The sequence below is a fragment of the Bidens hawaiensis genome, unplaced genomic scaffold, assembly GCF_021521415.1.
Source record: "Bidens hawaiensis isolate Kalapana, Puna unplaced genomic scaffold, B.hawaiensis_p1.1 tig00003540_1, whole genome shotgun sequence".
In the NCBI taxonomy this organism is placed as follows: domain Eukaryota; kingdom Viridiplantae; phylum Streptophyta; class Magnoliopsida; order Asterales; family Asteraceae; genus Bidens; species Bidens hawaiensis.
The window spans coordinates 2,888,723-2,903,372 of record NW_027491200.1 but is presented as its reverse complement, the minus strand read 5'-3'; positions in this window follow the sequence as shown (position 1 = coordinate 2,903,372).

The window sequence follows — 14,650 nt, the reverse complement described above, 5'->3', positions numbered from 1 at the left end:
TCGATAAAATCCGGCATGTCCCAAAAATGACCGGACCCCTTTAACATTTGTAGGAGGTGGCAAATTAGATATGACATTAACTTTTGCCCGGTCAACCTCGACCCCCCTACTCGAGATGACATGTCCTAAAACCGTTCCCTCTTGAACCATGAAATGACTCTTTTCCCAAATTAAGACCAAATTCGTTTCCACACATCTTTTTAAAACCTTTGTTAATTCGTTTAAACATGAATCAAAAGATGAGCCGAAAATAGAAAAATCGTCCATAAAAATTTCAAGTGATTCCCCGACCATATCTGAGAAGATACTCATCATGCACCTTTGAAAGGTGGCCGGGGCGTTACACAAACCAAAAGGCATTCGCCTAAATGCGAAAGTATCGTATGGACACGTGAAAGTGGTCTTATGTTGGTCATCGGGGTGGATTGAAATTTGATTGTACCCCGAGTAGACATCTAAAAAGCAATAAAATTTCTGACCTAATAATTTTTCGATGATTTGGTCAATGAACGGTAGAGGGAAATGGTCTTTAGATGTCGCGGTGTTTAATTTTCGGTAATCAACACAAATCCGCCACCCGGTCACCGGTCGGGTAGCAATTTCTTCACCTTTTCATTACGGGTTATCTGAATGCCCGCCTTCTTTGGAACCGTTTGTGTTGGACTTACCCAAGTACTGTCCGAGATAGGGAAAATGATTCCTGCATCCAACCACTTCAGGACTTCTTTCTTCACTATTTCCCGCATGTTCGGATTTAACCGTCTTTGTGCATCATGTGCGGGTTTCACCTCGGCATCTGTGATAATCTTATGCATCACGATAGACAGACTAATTCCCTTCAAGTCCGCAATCGTCCACCCAATTGCTGCTTTATACTCTTTCAATACTTCCATCAAAGCCTTTTCTTGCGTTTCTTCTAAGTTTAAGGCTATGATGGCGGGTAAAGTATCGTTGTCTCCCAAGAACACGTATTTGAGGTGTTTTGGGAGTTCCTTCAAGTCAACTGCCGGTGGACTCTCGAGTGACGGTCTCAATTTAGAGTCGATAGTGTCTGGTAATTTCTCTACCTGTTGAGACCAAGGCGGTTTTCCGATGCTTGCAGCATAGATTTTTACCTCTTTTTCTTCTTTTTCCAACTGATGTGAATGCTCAATCGCAGTCCTGCAACAAATAACACACTCCTCTGTGGCATCTTCCTCATTTTCATGAGGATTCAATCCGTCAATGATGTCAGCTGCGAAGCATTCATCACTCACCAATGGGTTAGATACGTTTGAAAAAACATTCAACCGAAGATTTTTATTCCCAAAAGCCATGTCGACTACTCCGGTTCTGCAGTTTATTAAAGCATTAGCTGTTGCCAAAAAGGGCCTACCGAGAATCACGTTTGGTTGCCGTTTTGGGTTAACTGTAACATAATCTAGAACCAGAAAGTTGACCGGGTAATAAAAATCCTCGATCATAGCAATCACATCAGTAACAATTCCCCTAGGAAGGTTAAGTGTCAGATCAGCTAACACCACGGTGGTATCGGCTTTTCGAAGTGGACAAAATTATTGGTCATATAAGCTTCCCGGGATAATACTCACCCCTGCTCCAAGATCTAACAACGCCCTTGTCATTTAAAATCGCCCACTTGAATGGGTATTATTGGCGTTCCCGGATCTTGTAACTTGGGTGGGAGGATTCCCGTCAACACCAAACTCACATTAGCTGTTAAGTCAACCTGTTTTGGCATCTTGTGAGTTCGTTTTTGAGTACACAAGTCCTTCAAATACTTTGCATACGCGGGGACTTGTTTAATAGCATCAATGAGGGGTAAATTAATTTTTACTTGTTTAAACATTTCCCACATTTCCTCCTGTTGTGCCCCCCTCTTCTTTGGTGATGATGTTGCGGGATTCACCAACGCTTGAGGAAACGGGACAGTTTTACCCGTGGGCCCCGTCTCCTTGATAGTTGGTGTTTCTTTTTCTTTTACCGATTTGTTTAAATTTTTATTAATTAACGTTTTCGGTTTATTTATTTGGATAATCTCCACCTCATCATCACTGTTCCCATTTTCTCCCAAATCTTCCACCATTCCTTCAACAAAGGAGGATGGTGGATTTACCCCGTTATCATAAACCTTAACATTCCTAAGGGTACTTACCTGATTGATGTGGGTATTCTTCCCACTTGTAGAACTGTTATTCTGGTGGCTAGGATTCTTCAAAGTGTCACTCGGTAATTTGGATGGATTACGCTTTAGGCTTGCCATTTCTTCAGCCAGTTGACTCACTTGTTTATCTCTCGCAGCATTTGCCTTCTCTTGAAGCTCCAACCTCTGATGCAATGCTTTATTCTGAGTCTCTTGATCCGCCTTCATTTGCTTCAATAACTCTACCACATCCTTAAGTGATTCCTCTTTGTTCCCCGAAGAATTCCCTTGCCCCTGCTGATAACTCTTTTGATAACCCTTATTGTAACCCCCAGAATCTCTTTGATTGTACCCACTCTGACCGCTTCCCGAACCATTACCATACTGTTTCTGGATCGACTGATAACCTGTCTTCTGCGAACTGCCTTGAAAATTCGGGTTATGTTGTGTGTTTGGGTTTCCATAGCTCAAGTTTGGATAATTCCTGAGGCCCGGATGATAAGTATTTGAGTTCATATTATTGTATTTCCTTTCACCCTGCACAAAGTTGACCTCTTCTTCTTCAATTTCCTCATCTTGCACAACCCCACAACTTGCAACCTCGTGTCCTAATTCACCACAAACTTCACATACCGGATATGTTTTCCCTGACTTTCCGGCTCCTTGTACACCTGCAACCAACAATCTGTCCATCTTCTTTTCCAGTCTATCCATTCTATCATCTGACCCATGACTTTCAACTACTTTTACCACTGACCTTTTTGACATCCTGTTCGACTGTGCTTGTCTCTTTAAATTACTCGCATGTCTTTCCAAATGTCCCCAATCCTCGTTTTCGTCATTTGCAAGAAACGATCCATTCGTGGTGGCTTGGAGATCACGAACATCATCATTTGAGAGACTATCATGGAATGCCTTTATCAATTCCCATAAGGCAATCCCATGATGTGGACAAGTCCCCAACAACCGTTTAAACCTCTGGAATGATTCATAGAAGGTTTCACCTGTGATCTGCTGAAAGTTTCGAATGTTGTTGCGGGCCTCTGTGGTTCTCTGGGGGGTATAATACTCATCTAAAAACTATTGTGCCAAATCCCCCCAAGTGAAAATACTGGCTGATGGCAACGATAAAAACCACTGCTTTGTCGCGTCTTTCAAACTGAACTGGAAAACTACCATCTTCACCTCTTCCGCAGTAAAACCTTGACTCGAGATGAGTGCGCATATCGAGTTGAAATCACTCAAGTGTAAGTATGGTTCTTCTGTAGCCTTTCCATGAAATGTCGGTAATCCCGTTAAACTGTTCCGCCTTATCGAAAAAGTTCTTCCCCGTCTAACTGGAATGATGATCGGTAGAGGATTCATAGCCACTTGTGGAATGAAGTGGCTTTGAACGCCTCTAAATGGCGGTGGAACAAACGCCCTTGGAACTCCATCATCAAAATCGTAATACGGCTGTTCATGGTGTTGTTTCCGTCTTGGTGATCAATCTCTCTGATTTTCTGGATGATTATGTCTTATTTCTTGTTCATCACGGGGATCTTGTTGCTGATATCGACCCCTCCGTCATCTCTACGCTCCTCCTCATCCTCATAATCGTAACCAAAATCGTCCCCTATGCGCCAATTTTCCACCCGTGCACGAGCACGATCAAACTCGGGTCTTTCCTATTTCAAATCATTCTGTCTTTGACGGTTCAGTGGAGCTGATCTGATTGACAAGTTGTCATCCATGTTTCTGGGATTACGGTTAACATCTCTTCGGTTGAACATATTACGGTTTCTGTCACGGTTAACGTTCTGGTTTTGTGGGATTGGTTGCGCTTGGTCATGTGGTTGGTAAGAATTAGGATCTCTTCTGATTCGGTTACTCATGGTCTCTTATTTTGGTGCTATGAACTCGGGTATTTGGCTTAGTATGGGTTTCTGAGCTGCTCGGTTTCGTCTTGCTGTTTTCTCGATTTCGGGATCAAATTGGAGCGGCTCCTTCTCACGGGAATATCTCGTCTGCGTCAACTTGTAAAGTTACCTGCACAGACACAAACACTAACACCCCGCGTAAAATCAACGAAGAAAAATTAAAAACAAAAACTGAAAACTAAAAACTAAGCTAAACTAGCACTTTGCGCGTAGATCCCCCGGCAACGGTGCCATTTTGATCGATGTCGAAAGGTCAATCAAAAATATTTGTAAAATACCTTTACTAGCTAGGGCAAGTAAGGTGTCGATCCACAGGGAATCAGTGAAAAGCGCTAATCAAGTTTAATACTTTTTAATTAATTATTCTAGGATGGACAAATGATGTCAAGCAGATTAAATAATGATTTGTTTGTAAACAATTTGAGAAAAGTAACCAAACTCCAGGTTTCAGGTTGTGAAGCAGACTAGACCAATTGTTAAACCTATTTGGAAAACTCGATTGATTACACTTATAATCAAAAGACTAGATATTTGACCTCACTAATTGACAGAACTTAATCCGAACAATTGGTTTGGATGAATAATAACCTAATTTATTACCAGTTTTAAGGTTTGATAAATGTAAGTGATTTAATGGTAAATGATAAACGGGCCAATGACTCAAAGAACTTAATCCTAAAAGTTGATGACCACAAATCAATAAACTGATAAAAACACAAAACATTCAATTACGAAAAACTGTTGAATGCATAAACAAATGTAAAGATTCAACTAACCGAATGATTAACCAAATCCAAATCCAATATTAAGGTTCAAAACCAAAAAGTCTAACCACAAACACAACCCTACGCCCAGAGATGGTCACAAAAGCTTTAGCCTATCATATGCATCTTGAAGATCTTGATTCTTGGTTGAGATGGTGATAACATGGATGATTGTAGGGGTTGGTAGGTGTTAGGATGATGTATAATGGCCTCCCAGAAGTCCCAAGACTGATTATGAATGAATAATCTCGACTCTAGGGTTTTTGGGCCTTAAATATGGAAAAAAAATCAATAAAATCACTTTTTTCGTCAGACCAGACCGTAAGCTACGGTCTGGCCACCGTAAGCTACGCTCAGACGGTAAGCTACGGTCTGGAGAGACTGCTTTACGGTCTGCTAGGTCAAACACTGTCTCCTTCATAAAATCTTCGTTTCAACTCCGTTTTCCTCTCCGTTTGCGGCCACGTCTTCGTATTTCAATTCTCTATCTTCTCATGGATCATCACTTTCGTTTTCACTTCATCATGAATGCTCCAAATTAGCTTCTTTAAGCTCCGTTAAGCTTCACACACCTGTAAACATAAAACCTCTCAAAGTATTTGTGTTCGATACATATAAACAAGTAAAACACACAATATAAAACACTTAAGGCGTGTACTTTTACCCACACATCACTAGATCATAGATCCAAGGGCCTAGATTTATTCTTATTTTTCTCACAAAAATATTGTTTTTTTACATTAACCCTACCATATATATATATATATATATATATATATATATATATATATATATATATATATATATTTAACACAAAAATCCAACGTGTCGCGATGTGGCCACTTCCCTTTTTTTTGGAGTCACCAGATTTGCTTGATTTTTAAATGGAGGCTTCTCATGCATTTGACATTTAAAAAAAGATATATATTATTTATAATTATAAAATCACTTTTATAGTAAAAAAAAATAAACGGATCTTGGGTCTCATCAAACCCATATAGCTTTTAAACCGGGTTATAACATCTCATTTATTTGTGAAATAATTTATTATCAATCCATAAGTATATTACTAACTTTCATACAATAAAAAAATAAAAATTCAAAAAAAATAAATAAATATTAGAAAGAAATAATAAAAAACAACCCCCGTAATACGGGGGATAAAAACTAGTATATATATATAAACGAAATCTCTTTAAATTCTCTTAATTCACTATATTGCTTAATTTATAAATGAAGGTTTATCATGTATTTGACATAAATTCACGGGTACGGGTCTCACCAAACCTAGATAACCCTTAAACACGTTATAAAATCTTATTATATTGAAAATTAATCTAATCAAATATTTGATATAAAAATCCTATTAAATAGAGTTATACTAAAAATTAACATTTGTTTTTTTAAATATTATTTATAATTAAAAAACAATTTTATTGTAAAAAAATGGGTTGTCGGTCTCACCAAACCTAGATAGTTTTTAAACCGGGTTATAACATCTCATTTATTTGTGAAACTCTTTCATTATCAAATCTTAAGTATTTTAACTTCCTTACAATAAATAAAATTAAAATCCTAAAAAATATATAAATATTATAAACGAAAAATGTAAAACAACCTCGTATACGGGGGGATAAAAGTTAGTTGACTATAAAAGTGAACCGAATGCTCCTATAAGATAACATGTCATTAATAATTAACTTTTCACTATATATTAATTGATTTTGCAGAAATTTTATTTTTTAATTTAACTAAGTATACGATCATCAACGTTTGTACACACACGTCACAATGTCACACTCTCATGTATACATAATACGAGTGTATTCTAAAAGGAAAAGGCTACGATGCATAAAGAGTAAAAGAAACAACTTACAAGAATGCACTTGCTTGAAGCAATAATATACCATACCTGATTAAAACAATGACTTCAAGAATTATAATTCTCTAATATATTTATTATTAACATCATTATCAATGTTACTTTCTTAACGAATTTTTAACATTAAATTGTTAAACATATATATGATCTGTCTGATATAGAGTAATGGAATAAATGAATGAAAGAAATTGACATATGAATCATTAATAATCCATTGTTTTGTTTGGTTATCACGTAGGAATGAAATGAATTATCACTTTATTTTTTTTTTATTAAATAGTAAACTATCCATACATAATATTTTTTTTGTCAATTAATGAAACAGTAGTAACAATAATGCGATACAATAATAAATATATATTAACAATTATAATTTAATAATAGTTATACTATAATAAAATAATAATTATAATTATAATTATAATAATAATAAATATGATGATGATTATTAGACCATGAGTAGTCATAAAGCTCGTGATTAAGGCATTATGCGTCACGTGGCGCCCAGTCAGAGTTATGGTTTTTTACAAAAACAATGTGTAGTCATAAAGTCCCACCCCTGGGCGTTATGCGCCATGTGGCGCTTAGTCACTTTTACATTTTTTTTTATTTTTTTTACAATCAATTAACCAACTACCATTCTCACCAAATCCCCAATTCAAATCTCTACCACAAAACCCACCTACCATTCTCACCCAATCCCCAATTCATCCCAATTCACCCAAATCAGTCTCACTCCTATTATCACCATCTTCAACACCCCATCTCTGGTCACCGTCAAACCATCTCCGGCCACCGTCAATGGCTACACCACCACCTTCTCCTCTGCCGCTGGAAGCTCTCCAAAAGAGAACCCATTCCAGAAACCCGCCACACCATCTTCAAAACCCCATCTCCGACCACCGTCAAAACCCGGCCACCGTCAAAACCCCATCTCCGGCCACCGTCAAAACCCCATCTTCAAAACCCGTCAAAGCCCCATCTTCAAAACCCCATCTCCAACCACCGTCAAAACCCGGCCACCGTCAAAACCCCATCTCCGGCCACCGTCAAAACCCCATTTTAGAAACCCGTCACTGGAACCGCTCCAACGGATATATTTTCTTGAAAATGGTGCCACTTCTCGCGTTATATACAAAACGTCGGAAAAAAACCCAAAACGCCGGGGGGGGGGGGGGCGGTGTGCCCCGACGTTATAGGGCAAAACGCCAGAGAAAAAGCTCCAGTACGCATGGTCTTATTATTATTATTGTTGTTGTTGATGATGATGATGATGATGATGATGATGATTTAATCCCATTCCTAGAAGGAATGAAAGAAATTTCATCTTTTACTCCAGAATGAAAAATGTTATATATGAAAGGAATTGTGTTCCTTTGGAATGATTCATTCAATTGATAAATGACAATCAAACATGTTACATTTCATTCATTTGAAATGCTTCATTTCATTTAGCCAATCATTACTTTATATCAAACATTATCATAAGCTTTAAGAGTGATTGAGCTTATATAAATAGAGAGATTACAATATGATGTAAACAAAACTTGACTAAGATTAAATGTATAAGGAATAAAGAAGCAACTGACACCACAAATCAGAGGACTTTCAGACATTTTTTGATAGACTTAGTCAGATCCATCGTTGTAGGTAATCTCCTAGCATTTAAGTCATTGATGATGTTTCGTAGTAATGATCAGTTCACTAGTAGTGTGAAATTATGTACTTAGTTATGATGATAAAATAATTAGAGCAAAACCGGTGAAGATAACCAAAGTTGTTTTAAAATAGCACCAAAATTTATGTGTTCAATGTTTTAGGGTGGTACTAAAGGGGCTAGTTTGTTCTTTTTCTAAGGTGTTTCTATATTTATTTGTGCATAATTACTACTTTTTAACGGTTATTTTTATGGCTAATAAGAAACTAGTTAGGATGAGATAAAATTACAAACCAACCCAGAATGTGACCCCTAAAGACTTGTACAAGACTAAAAAAGATAGTCAATTAACAACTAACCACACAAAACAAAACAAAAAAGAAGGTTAAAAGAGAGCGAAAGATAACAAACTCTCATGAGCTGATCCAAAAACCCATTTCCCTAAACCACATTTGTGTATTATAGAAATAAACCACAATGTCTCACTCTTAACTCACAAATGATAAGGCATTAAGCTATATGCAATCAAGCATTTTAATGTGTGGTTTAACGGCTTAATTGCACACTTAAGTGTGATCTGAAACCATGTTTCAATGAATTGATATTACAATGAGAAAACTAGGTCGAAAATTGTATTTGCTTATAGTTAATGTCCACTAGCACAAGGTTAAGACTTTCAATATGAAATTCGTCTCCGTAAATAAGATGACAAAGTAAACTACATTTATGCAAAGATGTTTGTGTAAAACCCAATGAGGGAGATTTTCAAGTATTTATGCACCTTCTTAAAAACTTTTATGAACGTTTAGTAAGTTTGATCATTGTGGAACAAAATCAGCCGATCTCTTTTAAGTTCCATTCAAAATACCAAAAAGTAACAATCAATCGTCACCAAAGGGCCTTTGGGCTACCAATATGTTGGATAAGACTTTGCCTATTTGAGATGTAAGGGTTCAAGTTTCGTCGTTATGAAGGTATAAAAAAAGCGTTGAGTTAGGAGCAGAGTTAGATTTGATGCTAAAAAACAATGAATCATCTACAATTGCTTTATTTTAAACATATTTTAACTCATTATGAAACATATCTAGGTAAATGCAACCTATTAAGTGTTAGTTAGAGCATCCACAGCCAATTCCATATTTTTTTCCCTATAATTTAGCTAAAAAACACCATTTCAAAAATTTATCTATCATTTTTTTAAAATTCTTTCACATTCTATTCCCTATTCATATCCATAACTTAATTCTTTGTTACTTTTTTTCTCTTTTGTCTTGTTATATAGTGAATGGTGATTGAAGGATAGGTGATATATTATATGGTATGGATCAAAATTGAGTCAATATATTTAGGGTTTTACTTTAGTTGCTATATAACTCATCCATATAATAGGGAATGGATTGGAGATGTGATTTTAATGGTTTTCTTAATATTTACCATAAATTATATGGGTTTAACAATTTTAGAGAATGGGTTAAGAATGCTCTTATACACAACAAAATTATAAATAATCATGTATACTCAATGGCAGCTAAAATATTTTTCTCAAAAATTGAAGAGTTTTAATTGTAACATGTAGTAATCAACTCGTGCATTGTGGCAGAGGTGCAGTGAGAACTCAATAGGTATTAGTTCGGTTCGGTTCATTACAACACCGACATTTTCTAAGGTAAATGCGCATAAAGAAACAAAAACGACTTACATAAAATTGATGTTAAAGAATGTATAAAAAACAATACCTGTGCGGTTTGTTGTGGCGGCGGCTAAGCTATGCATATCAAAACGTATCGTCGAAAAACATACACTATAATTTATACAACATGATACATAATCGTCCTTTAGGCATATTACGGATTTTTTTTGTTGAGTTTTCTATTTTCGGTTGCTATAGCAAGTGTCGGTATCAGCACGACAATAGTAATCAAGTTCCTCGATGTTTCCTTAAAATCACTTACAAAAAGAACTTTAAAATCACCCGACTATTAATTTTGAACGACCAACAAATAGAGACCTAATGGCAAAAGGTCACCGTCAACTGGCCCAACCCAATCGTACGGAGCCCTTAAGAGCCTCCAAATTATCTCTAATTCCGGGAAAAACCAACCAGTCCGAAGGGCCACTGATGGTAAAACCCGGACGCTCTCAAGATCAAACTGAAGATTATAAATATTTCATTCTTCCTTAATTAAGCCGCACATACCCCTCCGAAAATGTTGTCCGTAAGAATTAAACATGAGTCTCTATTGAGAAATTCAAACTTTCTACCACTACATAATTGAAAGGGCTAGTAAGTGATCCTATCTTGTGATTTTTTTTAAATGTTATCTTTTTAAAAACAATTAATGTCTTACACAAAACTGATATGAATCATAGTTAATGTTTATCGATTACTAGCTTTTATCCTCGGTATTACAGAGTTGTTTTATATTATTCCTTTCTAATATTTATATATTTTTTTAAATTTTAATTTTATTTATTGTAAGTAAGTTAATAATATACTTATGATTTGATAAAGAAAGAGTTTCACAAATAAATGTGATGTTATAGCCCGGTTTAAAAGCTATCTGGGTTTGGTGAGACCCATGACCTGCTTATATTTTTTTACTATAAAGTTGTTTCTTAATTATAAATAAATTCTTTTTTTTAAAAAACGGATATTAATTTTTAGTATATCTCTATTTTATAGGATTTTCATATCAAATATTGGATGAGATTAATTTTGAATTTAATGAGATGTTATAACCCGTTTAAGGACTGTCTAAGTTTGATGAAACCCATACCCGTGAATACGGGTTAAATGCATGAGAAACCTTCATTTACAAATAAATCAATCTGATGGCTTGAGAGAATGTAAGAAAGTTTCGTTTATATATATTTAAGATTTTTTTCCAACTTATATTTGAAGTAGAAAATCATAGAAGAACAAATTTTCAATAAATATAGACCAAGTTTATATTGTTAAATTTAATTAAGATTGAAAAGAAAATATACAAATATTATAAACAAGATTTGTATATGTTTTATTCATTAGGTGACCTAAGAGCATTCAGAACAGTTCATTTATCTCCAACTTTATAAGTTAGAGAAAAATCACCTTACTATATAATTTGATTTACAATATATTTATCTTTCCACATCTCATTCTCTATCTCTAACTCTATTTTATTAAATTAGTATTTTTGTTCTCTTCCTTCCTATAACAATCTTTAACTATTATTTACTTTGTCTTATTATCATTTTTGTTCTCAGATATTGACTATAATAAATTTTCACAGAGTTTAGCATCTAATTAATGATTCATACATCATATATGCAAGACAAATATACACTTGCACACAAACCTTGTCATCCTTTCAACTTAAAATGCTCTTCGTCATCTGAACTTAGGGGTGTTTAGAAATTTAGCTAATCACTAATTAAGTATAGTAAATATGATAACAAAACTACCATTATACTTTTTACCATAAATTAAAGTTCACAAAACTACTATTATACTTTTTAGACAGAATTACAAATTTTGTCCTTTAAAAAAAGCCAAAAACCGGTTCGTGTCCTTTTCTAAGTTTCATTGCAGGCGGTGTACTTTAAACTTTTTTTTTCTACACGTTATGTCATTTACGCTAACTGGGTTAGAAAAACTCAGTTAAATGCCCTCACGTGAGACGCATGTGAGGGCATTTTTGTCTTTTCACCTATACCTGCAACTTCTTCAATATAACATTCATCTTCCTCAATATAACATTCATCATCTTCAGAACTACCACCATCACCAACCAGCCACCACATGCCACCACCGCCATCACCACCCATCACCTGCTGGATCAAACAAATCATCCAAAAACCCGATGCAACATTTGGTTTCATCTTATCTGCAACATTTGGATTCATCTTTTTATCAAACAAATCATCTTTTTCTCAAACAAATCATCCAAAACCCGATCAAAATCCAGACAAACCACCCGTTCCATAACCGGGTACGCTCGATTCATCAAACCGGCTTCCGCGAGGATCTCGAGAACCGCGATAACCGAGCAATTCGACACCCGAACACCGTGTTGTTTACTAACCCAATAAAAAACCCTAATTGCGATTCTGGGTTGGTGTCTAATGGAATAAAGAAGCTTAGTGAGCAAATGGGGTTGTGTAATGAGTGGGTTTAGGTGTTTCTGTAATGGGGTTTGGGTTAATTTTGTCGGGTGTGAAAACGCCCAATTGGTTGATGAAATTAGGGTTTCTTGGCCGGAATTTGGTCGGCCGGAGCTGGAGATTTGGTGTAAACTATGTTTGGCTCATCGGATCTGTGATTGTAAGCAACACCCACATCAGGTCTTGAATGACTCTTGCTTTTGCTGATGCAAACGCCCATTTTTGGATCGAAATTGAGATACCCAGATGGGGTTTTGGTGGAATTGAGTACAAGAAAATGATAACCCAGCTTAAAGGTGGGATTTTTATGGTTATTTAATTTGTGGAAGAAGAGACTTACTAATTGGACAGCTAAACTTGCAGGTGTTTGTTGCCCTTCTGAGGTGAAGTTAAAATGTTGGTCAAACAAGCCCTTGACATATGAATCCAAAAATGAAGAAGAAGAAGAGGAAGAAGAAGACGAAGTTGCAGGTAGAGACGAAAAGACAAAAATGCCCTCACATGCGCCTCACGTGAGGGCATTTAACTGAGTTTTTCTAACCCAGTTAGCGTAAAGGACATAACATGTAGAAAAAAAAAGTTTAAAGTACACCGCCTGCAAGGAAACTTAGAAAAGGACACGAACCGTAATTTGACTTTTTTTAAAGGACAAAATTTGTAATTCTGTCTACTTTACTTTTTACCATAAATTAAAGTTCATAACAAATGCAGTATACCAAAATAGCAAACAGATGTGGCATCAAGCTATATGACATCATGTATGCATTATGCATAAAAATCTAGTTAGTGCATTACATGACATTTTAGTAACATAACAAATGATTACAACAAAAGGTTAGAAATGTAAATGAGTTCATGACAAATTATTATATAATATAATTTTCAACTTCTGAGCTACCCACCAAATTACTGTTCCTTCCAAAAAAGGCTTATGTTACATGCACCTTAAGCTTGGATCTCCTTCCCACGTATGTTATCTTATGTACACGTGTTTGTTTCACATCATCACAGCTGCATCTTCTTCTCTTTGTACTACACTTTTGCTTTACTTTATTCTCTCACCACAACCTTTATCGAAGCTTCCCTCATCTGATGTCGCCTTCATCAGAGTTTATGTAAGGTATTAATACTTCAGCTTATATTTTGTTCTTCAGATTTAGTTTCATGTTGTTCGGATTTGGTTGTCTCATTGGCAGATGCCACATTATTGCTTGCATTTTGATTATGGCTTGCGGAAGTTTAGTGCATGCCAGGTGTTTGATGAAATGACTGATTTCTGATTTTCTTTTGGTCTTATCAAGTTGTTGACTTCATTTTGCTTTGAATCTTATAATTATTTTCTTTATATGACTAATCTTGATGTATGGTATATAATGAGTTTACTTTAGGGAAAGAAAAATCCATAATAAAATTTAAAGTCTGTTTTGGTGTATGCTATATAATGAGTTTAGTTTAGGAATAGAATAACCCATGATTATGTATTAATAAATTTTAGAGAGTGTTGTTCGTCATTGGGCAGAACCAAAGTAGGGGCTGTTCATGGTTTGGATTTTAGGTAAAATTAGTATGGTTTTCATGTTTGTTCGCTTCTTGATAGTATTTCATATTTTGGTTGATGCAAGTGTAGTAGGTTGTTTAATGTTAGCTGCTCAATCAAATTGTGCTCTGTGTGCTTTATTTGTTTACTTATTTTGTTATATTAGTGAACTTGCTTTCTATAACTGATTATGTTTTCTGCTTTCAATGAGTCCGTAAGCTTTTTAGAAAACATAATGTCAATCGGATTGCATTCTTTTTGTATCTTCTTATACATGCTTTCTTTTACAGCGATGGTGATGATGTCTTCGGTGGTGACATGAAATTTGGTCGGTTATCTGTTCAATTTTCTTCCGTACTGTTCCAGGTAACATGGGATTGATTTTGAGTCATTTTATTGGTATTTATTTGGCTTTGGGACATTACCTTTTGATGTGCTAAAAGTAGTCAGATAATTATTAACTAAAAATAAGCTAATCTAGACACTAAGTAATAATTCTAGACTCTTAAACTTAACTTAAACTACTAACCGGCAAGTGTACCGGTCGACTCTAGTACAACTAAGTAAGTTCGGATATCGAACCTAATAGACTCTATAAATTACGTATA